The following is a 16,135-nucleotide window of genomic DNA, read 5'->3' on the forward strand; positions in this document are numbered from 1 at the left end:
ACTACCTTGGGATCAGTTCAATATTGACAACTGTCAACTTAAAAAAAAAAAAATCATCAGCCTTTGGCCCCAGTGTCCAAGTGAGCTTTTCATGGAGTGCAGAATTTCAGATGAACAGAATACTTTGTCTTTTTACATACTGACATTTTAACTATTAGTACCATTATTAAAAGATTGTGGCTAAAAAGCTCTGCATCAAATTCAGTTCAGGTGGCCAGACCCTCTACCCCAATCAACCTCTTCAAAACCTGTATGTCTGGGGCTAGATTTCAAAACCCATATAATGAAAAAGTCAGTTTTACAAACCTAATGTTGCTGTTGTTGTTTCAATAAATTAACATTAAACATTGCATCAACTATTTAATTCATGAGGATCGTTCATATTGAAATTTAACCATATTATTCAACTTCCATGTGCTTTTAAAGGAAACATTTTTAGAGATATCTGAGCTCAGTTTTACATGGTGGTACCGATTGCCATTAACGTTTATGATTTTAGATCTTAAACAGTCCTGAATTTTGAAATGTAGCCTAGTTTGGGATTATGCAACTAAACTTTACAGTATGCTTCATAACAAAACTAAGATAATATTAAGAAGTCTTGACTTCAGAATCTTTAAGGAAGCAACATCACTTTTGAAACTGTTTTTTTTTCTCAACTTTTTTGTTTAATTATAAAAGGTGCATTTCTGTTTATATTTAAACAACAAAGGACAAGCATCTATACACGTAAATAAATAATTTGATATTCTTAAATCTATTGTTCCTCATTTTAAATACTACTTGCAGAAGCCAGAATGCAGAGTTAAGAACAGAGTAAAGTAGGGAGAAGGGGACCAGGAAGAAAAACACTCAATTACTTGTCTGATGTGGGTAAAGCAGCAGGAATCCTGGGAGGTACAAGAAATCTGTAACAACTTTGCTCATAACTGATATTTTCCCCTCATGTTTGTTTTTAATAATATTGGCATGGGTGTTCTCTGTATGCTCCTTTCACCAGCCTAGCAGGAGGGGCATTCAGCGATGGCCTGTCTCATTCCAGTGTCTTGGCCATATGCTTAATAAGAATCTTGAGCCTCCCCATGTCCATAGTCATAATATTCTGAGTCCCCTTGGCTCTAGCTGTAATAGCTGGCATAGCCTTCATAACTCTGTTCTGCATATGTATCATCATATCCATATTATTCATGTTTCTGGTGCAAGGGGTGGAGGCAAAGGAATTCTCTGGATGCCTGCTGTCCATGCTCTTGCTGCTGGAGCACCCTCACAGCAGGTGGCGGTGGCACTCCTCCAGTCACAGTTGTCCCTGTAGTGATGGCTCTTCTCACTGGTCTACCACTCACCAAAGCCCCGTCCCCCCACACCTCTGTCCCGAGGTGGTACAACACCACAGCCCCTGTGAACAGACCGAGGAGGATTTGCAGCTCCCCAGTCTCTCACTTGCACCCCAAGTCCAAGAGAGGGCTCCAGTACCTGATTCAAGTAGGAGAGCGCCAGAAACTCCTCCTGGCAGGTATCATCCACCATATCTGGTACTAGACACTTCCTGACTTCCTTCATAGCATGGTCATAAGAGCATAAGCCTTACATGGGCGCCCAAAGATCTCAGTGAAGGCATGCAGATCTATATTTAAGTGGGCATATTCGGGATCTTCGCCTTTGCGCATCTCTTCCTTCCTGGCTTTGTCTTTCATTGAGCCCTTCCCCAACACAGAGACCTATATATAAGCCTCTTCTTGAAGCCTTTTGAGACAATAAATCCAAGTAATTCTCCTCATAAACTTTTTTGAAAGCCCTTTCCGAAGCTTCTCAATTTGTTCCACTAGTAACTTCATGGCCTGAGGGAAGGACCGGGTCAAGGGAGTCCTTCTCTGCCACAAGTTGTGGCAGGTACTTGTTTTTCGGCTCCATCTTGACTGAGGCACTGGCTGAGGGGGTCAGCAAAAGGGCGCAGCTGGACTGCCCACTGTCGTGTCCGGACCCGATGGCCAAGGGTGTCAGGCCATCAGCGGTGGTGGCTGCGCGGCGAGCAAGGCTCCAGCAGCTCCCCGGGAACCCCTCATTCCCCGCCTCGCTGAGACCCGTGGGGGACCGTGGCTGTGGAGATGGCCCCTGATGTACTACTGGGCGATGGGCACCTGAGGGGTGCACGGAGCTGCTGTGGCCGGAGGACCCGCTCCTGCGTGCGGCGGGGTCCTCCCTGCACTGCATTGGGGAGGATTCAACCCAGGCTGCAAAGGCCAGAGAAGCGTTTGGCGGGGGAGGCGGAGGGGGAGAAACTGAAGCCCACAGGAGTGACCCAGCGAAAGAGCCAGGCTACTCTTAATATGTGCTTATTTTGTTTCCCATGGGACTGTTAAACTTGGTATGGCCATCCAAGTAATTCTCCTCATAATGTACATGTCATTGGCCACAGGTGCACTCATTGCTACCGGGTAGATAGCTGAGTATGTTCGACTTTACTAGGTAATGCTAATAGGTTTTCAAAGGAGTTGCCCAATAAATGCATCAACAGTAGTAAATGAGGATTCCTTTTGCTTCATTATTTCACCATCACATGTTCTCAGTCTCAAACATTCTAATCGTTATACAATGGGATCTCATTGGAAAAAATGATAGTCTTTTCAATAAATTGTTCTAGGTCAATTAGATATCCATGAAAAAAATAAAGTTTGATTCATATATCATGTCATGCTCACATAATAAACTCAGGAAGATTGAAAATCAAAATATAAATATGGGTGGAAAATAAAACACTATAGTTTTTAAAATAATCATAATGTAAATATCCATGAATTTGCAGTGGTGAACGACTTATTAAGCAAAAGATTTAAAAAACTGAAATTTAAACAATTAAAAGTACAAATTTCTGTTAATTAAAAGTTGCAAAGACACATCTGTCTTGCTCTGGAAGCTGAGAGGATACAGAAGCAACAGCATTTCTGTAGCAATGTATACAACTAGGGCCCGGATCTTTGTTTCCAATATCGTTCTCCAATAAAAGAAACACAGTTCCTTGAAGAAATAGCTGATGCTAAGCTAGGATAGAGAATATACAAACTAAGCCTGGGGCATCTTTTAGTGCCAGAAAGTAAGAAAAGACTCAAAAAAACAAAAGCACACTACCAGAAGTGTATGGTCAAAGGACTTAGACACTGATTAATTGAAAGAGTTTCCAATGACTGAAGCAGGGACAATTTGAACAACCAAATAAACAGCATTGTGTTGGATGGTCACACTGAGTTTAAAATTAATATCCATGAGTCCACAGATATAAATAAGTGATTAAATACACAAAAAACTAAATGGGATATCTTAGTCCATTCAAAATGCTACAACAAAAATACCACGAACTGATGGCTTATGAAAAACAAGCATTTATTTCCCACAGTTCTGGAGGCTGCAGATTTGGTGTTTGGTGAGGACTTCCTTGCTTCACAGAGGGCTATTTTTTCCATTGTGTCTTCACATGGTAGAAGGGGCTAGGGAGCTTTATGGGGTCTTTTTTATAAGAACACTAATCCTATTCACAAGAGTTCCATTATCATAACCTAAGCACCTTCCAAAGTCCCCAACTCCTAATACCCTCACACTAGACATAAGACGTGATACACACACACACACACACACACCCCACATACACACTGTGGAATACTACTCTGCCATAAGAAAAGTTGAAATAGTGCCATTTGTGACAACATGAATGGATCTTACGATTATCATGCTAAGTAAAATAAGTCAGAGAGAAAAAGTCAAGAACCATATGATTTCACTGATATATGGGATATACAACTGAGATATGCAACAAAGGAACAAGACAAACAAAGAAACAAAAACTCATAGACACAGACAATAGTTTAGTGGTTACCAGAAGGTAAGGAGGGAGGCGGGTGATCGATGAGGGTAAAGGGGATCAAATATATGGTGATGGAAGGAGAACTGATTCTGGGTGGTGAACACACAATGTGATATACAGATGATGTATTACAGAATTATGCACTTGAAACTTATGTAATTTTACTAACAATTGTCACCCCGATAAACTTGAATTAAAAAAATAAAGATTTCAAAATATGAATTTGGGGGTGACACAAATATTCAGATCATAGCATGAGGGCAGAAGAGACATATTTCCTGTGGAGTAGAATTCCAAAATATTTATATAAATACTTTACTCTCAAGGGGCTCAAGAAGAATTCCCCAGTCCTTAGTGTGGGTTGCACACAGTGACTTCATTCCAAAGAGTAATATGGAAAGGGGAGGAGGGGGAAATTTTTTCAGTGGAAAAACCTAACAAACACTCCCTCAGCCATCTGTCTGCTATTGACTTATAATATGATTCCATTGTGGTCAGAGAACATAATCTCTGTGGTTCTACTCCTTTAAAATTTATTAGGATTTACTTGTATGGCCCACAATATTGTCTATTTTGGTAAATGTCCTATGGGCACTAGACAAAGGTGTCTATACTGTGATAGTCAGGTAGAGTGTTCTATAAACATCAATTACGTCAAATTTCTTGCTGGTGCTGTTTGTTCAAGGGTACTAGATGATTATTGATTACTAACATACTTGTTCTTTCAATTATTGAAAAGAAGTGATGAGATCTCATACTAGAATTGTGAATTTTCTATTTTTTCTTTCAAGTTATATCGTTTTTTGTTTCATACTCATATATTTTGAAACATTGTTACTAAGCTTATACACATTTAGGATTGTTATACCTTTGTGTTGAACTGGACCTTTTATCAATGTGAAATATTTTCCCTCCTAGTAATGTTCATCATTCTGAAGTTTAACTTGTCTAGTATTATATAGTCTCTCAATATTTCATTTGATTAATGTTTTCATCATATATATTTTATTATTATTTTCAGCCTATCTTTATATTTGTGTTTAAAATCAGTTGTCTGTGCAGCATAAAAAAGTGATGACTTTTTAATATTAAAATAAAAGACATCCATCCTAATTAAAATCCAAAAAAGTCTAGATTTATTAAAAATGAAATAAAATCTATTTAAAATAATGTCATTACAGATGAAAAACATTATTATATCTAATATTGCCTCCCATAATTTATATGTCTCTATTCCCTAAATTTGTTCTTCTAGGTTTTTCAAACTCCTGACTCACTTGGCTTTTTATTCTGTTCCTCAAACAAGAATTTTAGAAATCATCTTTGAGTCTTCTGAGTCTGTCACTTTCCCCTTGCCATTGAATATCTTCTCAAACTGCATGGGTTTTTATTTCAATGTTTGAAATATCTAAATTTTGATCATTCTTAAGCATATCCATTTTTTGTTCAAACTATCATTATCTATTATCTGAACCATGATAATATCCTCCTAACTGGACATGACAGTTTCACTTCCTATTTCAGGGCAGATAGAAGTTTATGGAATTATGAAAAATGGCTTTGGAGAGGCAGTGAAAGATGACTAAAACTTCTGTTGTTATGACCCTAACCAAAATTAAATATAATACATTTGGTTATTTTTTAACTCTCAAAGGAAATAAGGTGTGGAATATTTTTTGTGTGAAATCAACCTTGGGCTTCAGTCAGAAATAGGAATGAATGTTTATAGAGTACCAAGTTCTATACTGGGTTATTTTACATAAAATATTTTTTCTCTGACTCATAATTTAATGTATTACTAGCTATAAACATAAACACCACTAGTCTTATCTCTTTGATTCTTCTACAGTTCTAGGAGGAAGGAGTTATTAGTCTTATATTTTTATATCAGGTAGCTAAGGTTTGGAAGGGTTAAAGTAAGTGATAGAGTTATAATCAGAACTACAAGACAACTAAAGACACTCACGGAAGAGGACTTCCAGCACTGCTTCAGAAAGTGACAAAAATAATGGATAAATGTGTTTGAAGTGAGGGGGAATATTTTCAGGTGGATTAATTGCAATGCATCTTTTACTATATATTTTTTTTATTTAAACACCCACAATATTTTTTTTCATACCTCATGTATTTTTAAAAATCATGTATGGTGTCCCTTATACCATACTGCCTTGGTAGCAGGAAGTATTTTCAATAACCCAAGATTGAAATAATGAGGAGGATAATTGTTGGCTAACGGAATGGGATACTTCTATAATTAAAGAATCAAGTTGAAGAAAGAATCCATAGAACTTAATGAAAGGATACAACAGATAATGGATTTAGAGAAACCAAGACTGATGGTGGAGTTCAAGGGCTGACCCTGGGAGACTTGTACCTAGTTGATTATAGAGGCACTTGGGATTGCATACTATTATTCTGTTACTTTAGTTGTATTATTGATTTGAGGAGACGGTGCTAATTTCTCTCCTTATTGTAATTCCACTGCGGGTAATTTTATGCTGAAAATACCTACTGTACTCCCTAATCTAATGAAAGATGAAAACTACACTGATATATTTGCCAGGTTTTTGGTGCTGTTGCTTTTTGTATTATTTTCATTTTTCTTCTCAGACTCCAGCTGCCCCTACGTCCATCTGTTTTTATTGCATTTACCATATACTGTTCAGCATGAAGCTTACTGGAAGCATACTCATGTAAATCTGCAGGTGCAAATTTGACACTTTCGGCACCTGCAAACATTTGGAAAAATAACTAGAGGCATTTTCAAACATTAGGAGATGGGAAAAAAAAACAATTAGTGCATAACATAAACCCTTAATATTGTTATTCTTATTATTTTTCAAATCCAAATGTCTTCCAATATATCTCCTAGAGGACCAAATCTAAGCCAAGTTTGAATTAAAAATAAAATAATAACTCGTGTTGGGCTCTCCAAACACATTAAAGTGTTGGAAATTCTCTTAGCTGCCTGCAAAAGAAAACCATTCTTCTTAATGGTCCAATAATTAAAATTGGCAAAATACATTTTTGCAGAACTCTTTGTAAGTAAAAATTACCTGTGGAGAAATAACATGAGTTATTTCCATCTGAAATATTTTTTACAAATAATATTCATTCTCTCTTTTAATACCTTCATCAACCAGCATTAATAAGCATTTGTCTCAACCACTTATTAAAATGTGAGAAAATTCCATGCATTAAAAACAAGAAAAAAGTTCAAATTCAAATTTCTCATTCCTGTTACTTTTAATTAATCATCATTCATTTTAGTGTGTATATTTATTCTTTCACACATAGTGTAAGGCTGACATTTAAACGTGCACATAAATTGAGAAATGCAAAGTTGCAACTCCTTCAACAATCAAGAAACTTATTTTTTTATTAATTGTGTTTACAGTATCCATAGATATTGAATTAAAAGAATTGGATTAGAACACTAGGCATTTTGATTGATCTGACATTTTAGGAAATACTTTGAAATTAGCACGTGGACCCTTATAGCTGAACTAAAATTAAGAGAATAACAAAAGTTGCTTTATTATAACATGAGTTGCCCTTATAATTGAAAAAAGTATAGATCAACTCTCTTTGTATCAACATTTCTTTATATCAATAAGATTTTCAATAATCAGTCACAGAAACATAATTTGAAAACTCCTTGGAGTTTATTGTAATGGACATGGAAAAGTGAAGTAAAGAGGTGCCTCACAGATTGGAAATACCATGTACCAGCTACTTTATTTATTTTTTTTAAATACTATAATGGTCTCCAGAAGTTGAAAGCTTTAAATGTATTTTCCATAAGAAAGCCTCATTTTATAATGTATTTGGTACATATTATTTATTCTAAGTGACTTATGTATATTTTATATTTAACATGCTTAATTATCCCAGAAGGGAGATACCATTACAATCTCCATTTTTAAATGAGTAAACTGTAGCACAGAAGAGTTACACCACTTGCTTAAAGTAATACACCTACTATGTTTCCCCGAAAATAAGACCGCGCCTTATATTAAGTTTTGCTCCAAAAGACGCATTAGGGCTTATGTTCAGAGGATGTCATCCTGAAAAATCATGCTACGGCTTATTTTCTGGTTAGGTCTTATTTTCGGGGAAACACAGTAGTAAGTGGTAGAGATGGAATTTGAAACCAGGGCATCTTTATCAGTATTCCCTTACTTAGCCACAAAGTGTTATCACTTTGGTCACTCATGCATTAGTAAATCAAAGTTAAATAAAATGTATAGATGGAATAAAAAAGCCAAGCTAATGCCATTTAGTGGTTCTATTCAAATACTAGGGAATGATAGTTTGTTAGTACAGAATGTCAGGAAGCCGTAGCATTGCCTAATCCTGGAAGATCAATGACACCAAAATACTTCAGAATAATTTTCCATTTTCTTTGATGTACAGAAGTCAGCCATTTTCTGCAGAGAATACATTCCAAGACCTCTAGTGAATCCCTGAAACTATAGAGTCTCTCTCTCTCTCTCTCTCTCTCTCTCTCTCTCTCTCTCTCTCTCTCTCTCTCTCTCTCTCTCTCACACATATGTATAATGTCTTTTTCTATACATACATATATACACACACTTGATGGCTTCTCTCCGACACATCCAGCATTACTACTGTGATTGCTCTGTGAGTTTGCCAGCATCATACTCTGTGCTTTGGGGACATTAATAAGTAAAATAAGGATGACTTGAACACAAATACTGCAATACCAGGACAGTTAATCTAATAAACAAGATGGCTACTAAGTGACTAATGGACAGCTGGCATATATAGTGTGGGTTTGCTAGACAAAGGGATGATTCACATCCAGGTGAGATGGCTAAATAATCCAGGTGAGATTTCACCATGCTACTCAGAACAATGAACAATTTAAAACTTATGAATTGCTTATTTCTGAAATTTTCCATTTAAAAAATTTTGACCATGGTTGACTGCAGTAACTAGAACCACAAAAAGCAAAACCTAGAATAAAGGGGGAATAATATCATCTAAATCTAGCTTGTAATCAGGATGTAATCCAAAATAGAGTCTAACAGAAAAAGCTCAAACAATTTAAGCATATAATATTTTAGCGAATATCAATGAGAGCAACTCCTCAATTATAAAAATATTCACTCATCTCTTCACTTTTTTTTTTTAAAGTTCACCCCTGAACTTTAGGGGCAATTTAGATCAAAAGTGGAGGTATTCAAAGAAAAACAAATGCATTAATTTTTAAAAGATAAATAACTGGGCATGATAAAGAGTAACATTTATTTTTTTCTATTTCTAATGAGGTGAAAGTCTTATTTTTTAATTTAATTTACTTTAGTTTGTTTTCAAACATCAAAGATAAAAAAAAAAGATATTCAACATCACCAGCCACTAGGGGAATGCAAATTAATATCATAATAAGATATCACTACACCTCTACTAACATGGCTAAAATGAAAAAGACAGACCATACTTGGCTTTGTGAAACAAGAAAAAATTGGAGCTCTCATATACTGCAGGTGGGAACTTAAAATTATATCACCAATTCAGAAAATGTTTGACAGTTTCTTAAAAAGTTCAACTAGATATCTGCAATACAACCCAGACATTACACTCTGAGATATCACATACGAAAATGAAAACATATGTGCACTGTATTAATTTGTTAAGGCCACATAACAAAGTACCACAGATTGGGTGGCTTTAATGATAGAAATTTATTTTCTCGCAGTTCTGGAGGCGAGAAGTCTGAGATCAAGGTTTTGGCAAGATTGGTTTCTTTTGAGGCCTCTTTTTTTGCCTTGTAGATGGCTATCGTCCCCTTGTGTCATCATACAAGGCACAGACTGTGTTCAAATTTCCTTTTCTTTTAAGGACATGAGTCATATTGGATTAAGGCAACCAAATTACTTCATTTTAACTTAGTTACTTCTTTAAAGATTCCATTTCCAAACATAGTATGAGATACTGGGAGCTAAGTCTTAAGCATATGAATGAATATGTGGGGTGATATTAACCCCAAAACACCCGCACAAAGACTTTTACACCAATGTCTATACCAATTCTATTTGTGATAGTCAAAAACAGGAACAGCATCCATCAACAGGAAAACAAATTGTGTTAAGTCATATAATGGACTACCGCTTAGCAATAAAATCAATAAGCTATTTATATGCAGAACAACATGGATAAATTGCAAAATTGTTATGGTGAAAGAAAGAAATAAGTGTACATATGTGGTTTCTTTGATATAAAATTCTAGACAAGGCAAACTCACAACGAAGGAAAGCAGACGTATGGCATCCTGGGATTGGAGCAGGGTGCTGAGCAAGAAGGAATGCAAAAAGGCAAGATGAAACATTTAGGGGTAATGGAAATGTACAGTATCTTGATTGCAGTGATGGTTTCACGGATATATACATGTTTAAAAAACACCAAATTCTATGCTTAATATTTACAGGTTATTATATGTCAATTATACCTCAATAAAACTGCAAATACATTTTTCTAATAATATTCAACAGTAATAGTCATTATAATAGAAAATTTAGATGTGTATAAAGCAAAGCCGATATTGCTGGGGTTTTCATAGCAAATTTTCCCCAATGGTATTCCATCTCATAAATTTGACAATTGACAATTTATGTGGAACACCTGAAGCCTCCGTTTGCCTCAGAAATCAAACTTCTCTCTTATTTTATGATGTGGGCATCTATTTCTTATCTCATACATCTCATTTTTTTCTCCTTATAAAATACATATTTATCCTTCAAAAGTCAATTCAAAAATTCCCTCCTCTTTGAAGCCTTCCCTGATCTATTCTCCATAGCATTAATTTGATGGACTGTTATAATAAATTGCCATAAACTCAGTGGCTTAAAACAACAGAAATTTATTATCTCACAGTTCTGGAAGCTATAAGTCTAAAATCAAAGTGTGGTCAATTCTATGCACCCTCTGAAAGTTTTAAAGAAGACACCCTCTTTGCCTCTCCCAGCTTCTGGTGGTCTCAAGCTTTCCTCAGCTTGGGGCAGTGTAATTCTGCCTGTCTTTATTGCTGCCTGTCTTTATATGCCTGTTTTATCACTGTGTCTCTGTCTCTAAACTTTTGTTTCTTATTAAGACACCAGTCATATTAAATTTAGGGTCCACCTTAACTCAGTTTGACCTCATTTTACTTAACTAATTAATTGTACACAGATCTCATTTCCAAATAAGATCTCTTTCTGAAGTTCTGTGTGGACATAAATTTGAGGGGATGCTATTCAGCCCAGTAGAGTCCACCATCTGGCCACCAAAAATTCACATCCATTCCACATGCAAAATATATTCACCACATCCAAATCCCAAAAGTGTTAATCCATTTGTGCATTAACTTTAAATAACTCAAAAAGCTCCAAATTTCAACACCTAAATAATCTAAATCATCTATGGGTGAGATTCTGGGCATGATACATATTGGGGCAAAGATTCTCAGCCTGTGTGCACCTGTGAAACTAAAGAAAAAAGAAAAAAAAAGTATCTTTTTCCAATGTACAAAAATGGAACAGGCATAGGATAAACATTCACTATCTGAAAGGGAGAAAATGGAAATAAAGGAGTTACTGGTCTAAAGCATCCATCAGGGTAAATTACATCAGGTTTCAAGGCCTGATAATAACTCTTTGTGGTCCCATCCTCCCCTGGGTTCATGGAGGCTCTGCCTTCTAGGGGGATGGGGGCATCATCGGCTCATTTTCTGAGCTTACAGAAGTCAAAATATTCCATGCCTCTGGCCTTGCATGCACGGCCTCTAACTCTTCCATCAAAATAAGTTTTTCAAGGGTAGCACATGTTGCTACCTGAGTAGTTCCATCAACGTGTTTCTTGTCTATGCAATCACAGAAAATCAATGGCCTCTCTTTATTTTGTCCTGTCTGTGGTTCTTTCAGCCCAAACCGGCAGTGTTTCTGTGTATGAAACATTCTTCAAAATCTTGTCAGTTTCCCATGTAATTCAAGGGAATCCATTCCATTACATAAGAAGGTTCTCTACACAGTCTTCCTGTATAACCCATTCTATTCTGGCTTCTCCTAAGATGGATGATTGGATCAATGTGTCACACAAATAATATCTTCAGCAAAAGTTTATTAAACCACATCTGGGAATTTTTATTTTTTTTCAGAGCACTATATCTGGATAGACTGAATTTTTTTCCAAATCATCAAGTGCTGGTTCATTTTGGCTCAGCAGTTCCTTTCTCAATTTATTTACTTCCTCTTGCGTTTTGCTATACACACAAGGAAAAACAAGGATATACATTCAAAAGTTTGGTGGGAATTTTATTAGTTAAATATCTAAGTTCATGGGTTACATGATATACTTTCCACACAACACTAGAACTCAATTCAGCCAAGTTTACTGCCACTTTGTAATAAATATCAATTGTCATCTAATGTCCAATAACAAGTTTCTTCTTTCTTTCTGACACTTCACTAGAACCACCTTTAATGTTCATATTTCTACCCACAAGCTGTTGCTGATGACGGGAAATTCTTTAAGGCAATAGATTTCTCTAACTTACTCTTTATTTCCTTTTGATCACTCATCAGGATTGCCTTTAACATTCAACTTTCTATAAACTGTCTTTTCAAGGCAATCTAAGGTGCTTCCATCATGCACCTACACATTCTTCCAGCATTTCTACCCATTACCCAATTCCAAAACTATGTCTGCATTTTCAGTATTTGTTTTACCATCACCCAACTTTTGGTACCAAAATCTATTAGTTCCTGAGGACCACCATAAAAATGACCATAAACTAGGAGGCATATCACAACCAAAATTTATTCTCTCATAGTTCTAGAGGCTAAAAGTGTGGAATTAAGGTGTAAGCAAAGCCATGATCCTCCCAAAGACTCTAGGAAATAATCTTTTCTTGTCTGTTTTCAGTGGCCCCTGGAATTCCTTGACTTGAGAGAGCCTACCTCCAATTTCTGTCTCCTTCTTCAAAGCCTATCTTCTCCCTCTGTGTCTCTAAATACCAATTTTCCTCTTCATAATAAGGACACCAGTCATATTGGATTTAGATTTCTTCCTAATCCTGTATTACCTCATTTTAACTGAACTCATTACCTTTGCAAAGACTACTCCAAATAAGACCACTTCATTAGGTTTCAGATGGGTGGGAATTCTGAGGGGGCATGATGCAATCTAGTGCAAACACCAAACAAAATCAAATCCCCTCATTTGAAGTTCCGTGATACCCTATACCAAATTCTACTATAGAACACATCCTATTTTATAATTGTTTGTTTAAGTATCTCTCCACTTTATGAGACAATAAGGACATGAATGACAGATTTTATTTTTAATTTCTTATCATTGTATCTTCATTATCTAGTATAATTTCTAAGATATGATCAATAAATGATGATATAATGACTTACAAATGAATAAATGGTACATAAACCCTGGAGCTAAAGTTAACGGAACAAAACACTTAACGTTCATAATAAACACATTTTAGTATTAAAGCCTCTGTTAGCTTTTCACAAAAACAGTTTAAAAGATCGTCATAAAAATGAAACGCTAATGCTGCATCTAAAGTAAATGAAATTACAATTAAAAACAGACATGTCTAATCAATCAAATGTCTTGTTGCAGTTAAAATCATGTTACTTATATCAAATGTTTTTCTATAGAAATAGAAAGCCTCTTTAGCAACACATTGAAGGGCAAAAAGGAAAAAAAAAAGTAAGCAGAGCTCCAGTACCACCAATTTCCCAAATTACTTACATTTTTGTAAAATGGATCTCTGATTCTATAAATTGTAAAGATTTTATTTCTTACCATGGTCTTTATTATTAATGGTCTTTAGCAGGAAAATATTTCATCATTTAAATCTGTTCATTTTTGTCCATGCCAAAAAATTTTCTTATTCACATAAAAAATTCAAACATTAACAAAAGGAAAAAGTCTTAATAAAGAATAACCAGATATTCTCTTAAATCCACCATTATTTCAGAGAGAGAAGAGGGTTTACTGAAAGAATGCTGACATTGGTACCTGTACATGGCCCTGATGAAGAAGAAGTAAATAAAATTGAATGCTACTTAATAAACATTTTAGTGAACTATATTTTTCTGATAATAACTTGATATAAGAAACAATAAAAAACATCTTTGATGGTAAAAAGTTGGGGTGGTAAAAACTCTGAATGTTCAATTTCTCAACATTAGTCATACATAGATAGTAACACCTAATTTTCACTTTCTTTCTTTGTCCCATCCCCCACTCCCTGTATAGTAAGGCTCATGTGCAGTAGAGGCAGCTTGCTGTTGAATAACAAAATTAATTGTGGTGGAGGGTGTGAGACGATTTGAGAGGATGGGAGTAGAGGAGTGGCTAGTATATCTCCACTTGTCACAGATAATGTTTTCTTGTTTGACTAGAAAATGCAAAATCTAATTGCTCCTTTTTAAGATCACAATTAATGTAGTCATATACAATAACAAGAAAAAAAAATCACCATTATGACTGAATAGTAAGATTTACAATATGAATTTATTTTTAATCTGGACTTACTAATTTTTGTTTTAGCTAGTGATTTTATCACTCAAATCAGGAGTATTCATCAGGAATTTGAATACAGTTCTGAAGACATTTCCTCTAATTGGCTCTGTAGAGTACATATTTGTAGAGCATTCGGTTGTGAATATGTATGTATAAATAGAAATATGTATGTTTTCTGTTTTGGGGACATTTGTTTTTGGCCTAATTACTAAAAAACAACAAAAATAAATTTGAAATAGTTATTCTAATAGCCCGTATTTAATACCAAACAGGCAGGAAATATTTTTATATATCTATATTACAACATAAATGAGAAAGAAATAACTTTAAAAACATTCTAGTGTTTTCCCATTCTCTAATAAATAATTTTGACTAAAATATTAGTTCTTCCTTGAGACACACCGTTAGAGAGCTAAGAGTTGCCTACCACTCATAATCTTTAATGAAAGTCTGTTTAAATTTGCCAAGCAGATAATTCCTATAAGTGTTAAAAAACAAAATTCAACTGAGTCAATTTAAAGATCTAACTGGCTTTATAAAGTGATCCATGAATAGGGCAGCATGCCATCCAGCAATTAGAAATGGGCTCTGAGGGGTTGAACAAAATGGAAGTTTTCATAGGAAGAAGGGTGGGGTAATGGAGCTATAAGCAAAAGAAAAGAAAATACTAATATTAGGACAGAACTTCTTGTTTTGGAGAGGAAGGGTAGGGCAAGGTTTTTATCATGTGGTTTGTCTCTTCTGTCTATGGCGGATGGAGAGGGCCTGTGTAACACATTACCTCATTGGCATTGTCCAGAAAATTCCAGATTGGTTGAAAACAAGATCAATAATTTGAAAAGATACATATACTCCTGTGTTGATTGCAGCATTATTTACAATGGCCAAGATATGGAAGCACCCTAGGTGTTTATTGATAGATGAATAAAGTAGAAGTGGGGAATATATATATACACACACACACACACACACACACACACACACAATAGAAAATTATGCAGTGAGGAAAAAATGAAATCTTGCCTTTTGCAACAACATGGATGTATCTAGAGGGTATTATGCTAAGTGAAACAACTCAGAAAAATACAAACTCCATATGGTTTCACTTATATATGGAATTAAAACAAAACAAAACAAAACAAAACAGAAAAACACAAAACAAAACAAACCAGCCTACCAGAACAAAAACAGACTCATAGAAACAGACCAAAGGGATGGCTACCAGGATGGTGTGTGGGGTGAGGGGACTGGTGAAGAGAAATATAGTCAATAATATTGTGATAAGTTTATACAAGGACAGATGATTACTAGAATTAATGAGGTGATCACACTGTAAAGTATAAAAATATTGAATCACTCAGTACATTGTACACCTGAAACTAATATAACCAATATAAGATTGCATACCAACTACACCTAAATAAAAAATAATAATAAGTTGAAATATTACATTTCTTGCAAAGATCAAAATTGCATTTAGGTTAGATATTAAGTCTAGGTTTGGTATCTGGAGCTTTAAGTGATGCCATTTTGGGTCTGCACTTTTCTCTTTAACATAAATTAATAAATACAGGTTTCTAACGTGGGATTATATCAACATAATTACTGTAACAGTTTCTTCTATATATTTACATTAAACTTTTGTTGACTAGGAAGAGAAGAAAAGACTAACAAATGGAAAATTTTCCATGACACTGAATCAGTGCCACTTTGGAAACACTGTTTTGTTGTTGTTCT

At 35.1% G+C, this 16,135-nt stretch overlaps 1 pseudogene across 1 annotated transcript; it reads right to left on the reverse strand.

The window, feature by feature from the left end:
• Nucleotides 1-955: 955 nt before the first annotated feature.
• On the reverse strand, nucleotides 956-2,211 carry LOC308503370 (KH domain-containing, RNA-binding, signal transduction-associated protein 1-like; annotated as a pseudogene). The gene is made up of 2 exons: nucleotides 1,831-2,211; nucleotides 956-1,718 (listed from the first exon to the last, which is right to left on the reverse strand). The product of its transcript is annotated as a KH domain-containing, RNA-binding, signal transduction-associated protein 1-like (transcript).
• Between the last annotated feature and the right edge of the window lie 13,924 nt (nucleotides 2,212-16,135).

Source organism: Rhinolophus hipposideros (assembly GCF_964194185.1).
Source record: "Rhinolophus hipposideros genome assembly, chromosome: 10".
In the NCBI taxonomy this organism is placed as follows: domain Eukaryota; kingdom Metazoa; phylum Chordata; class Mammalia; order Chiroptera; family Rhinolophidae; genus Rhinolophus; species Rhinolophus hipposideros.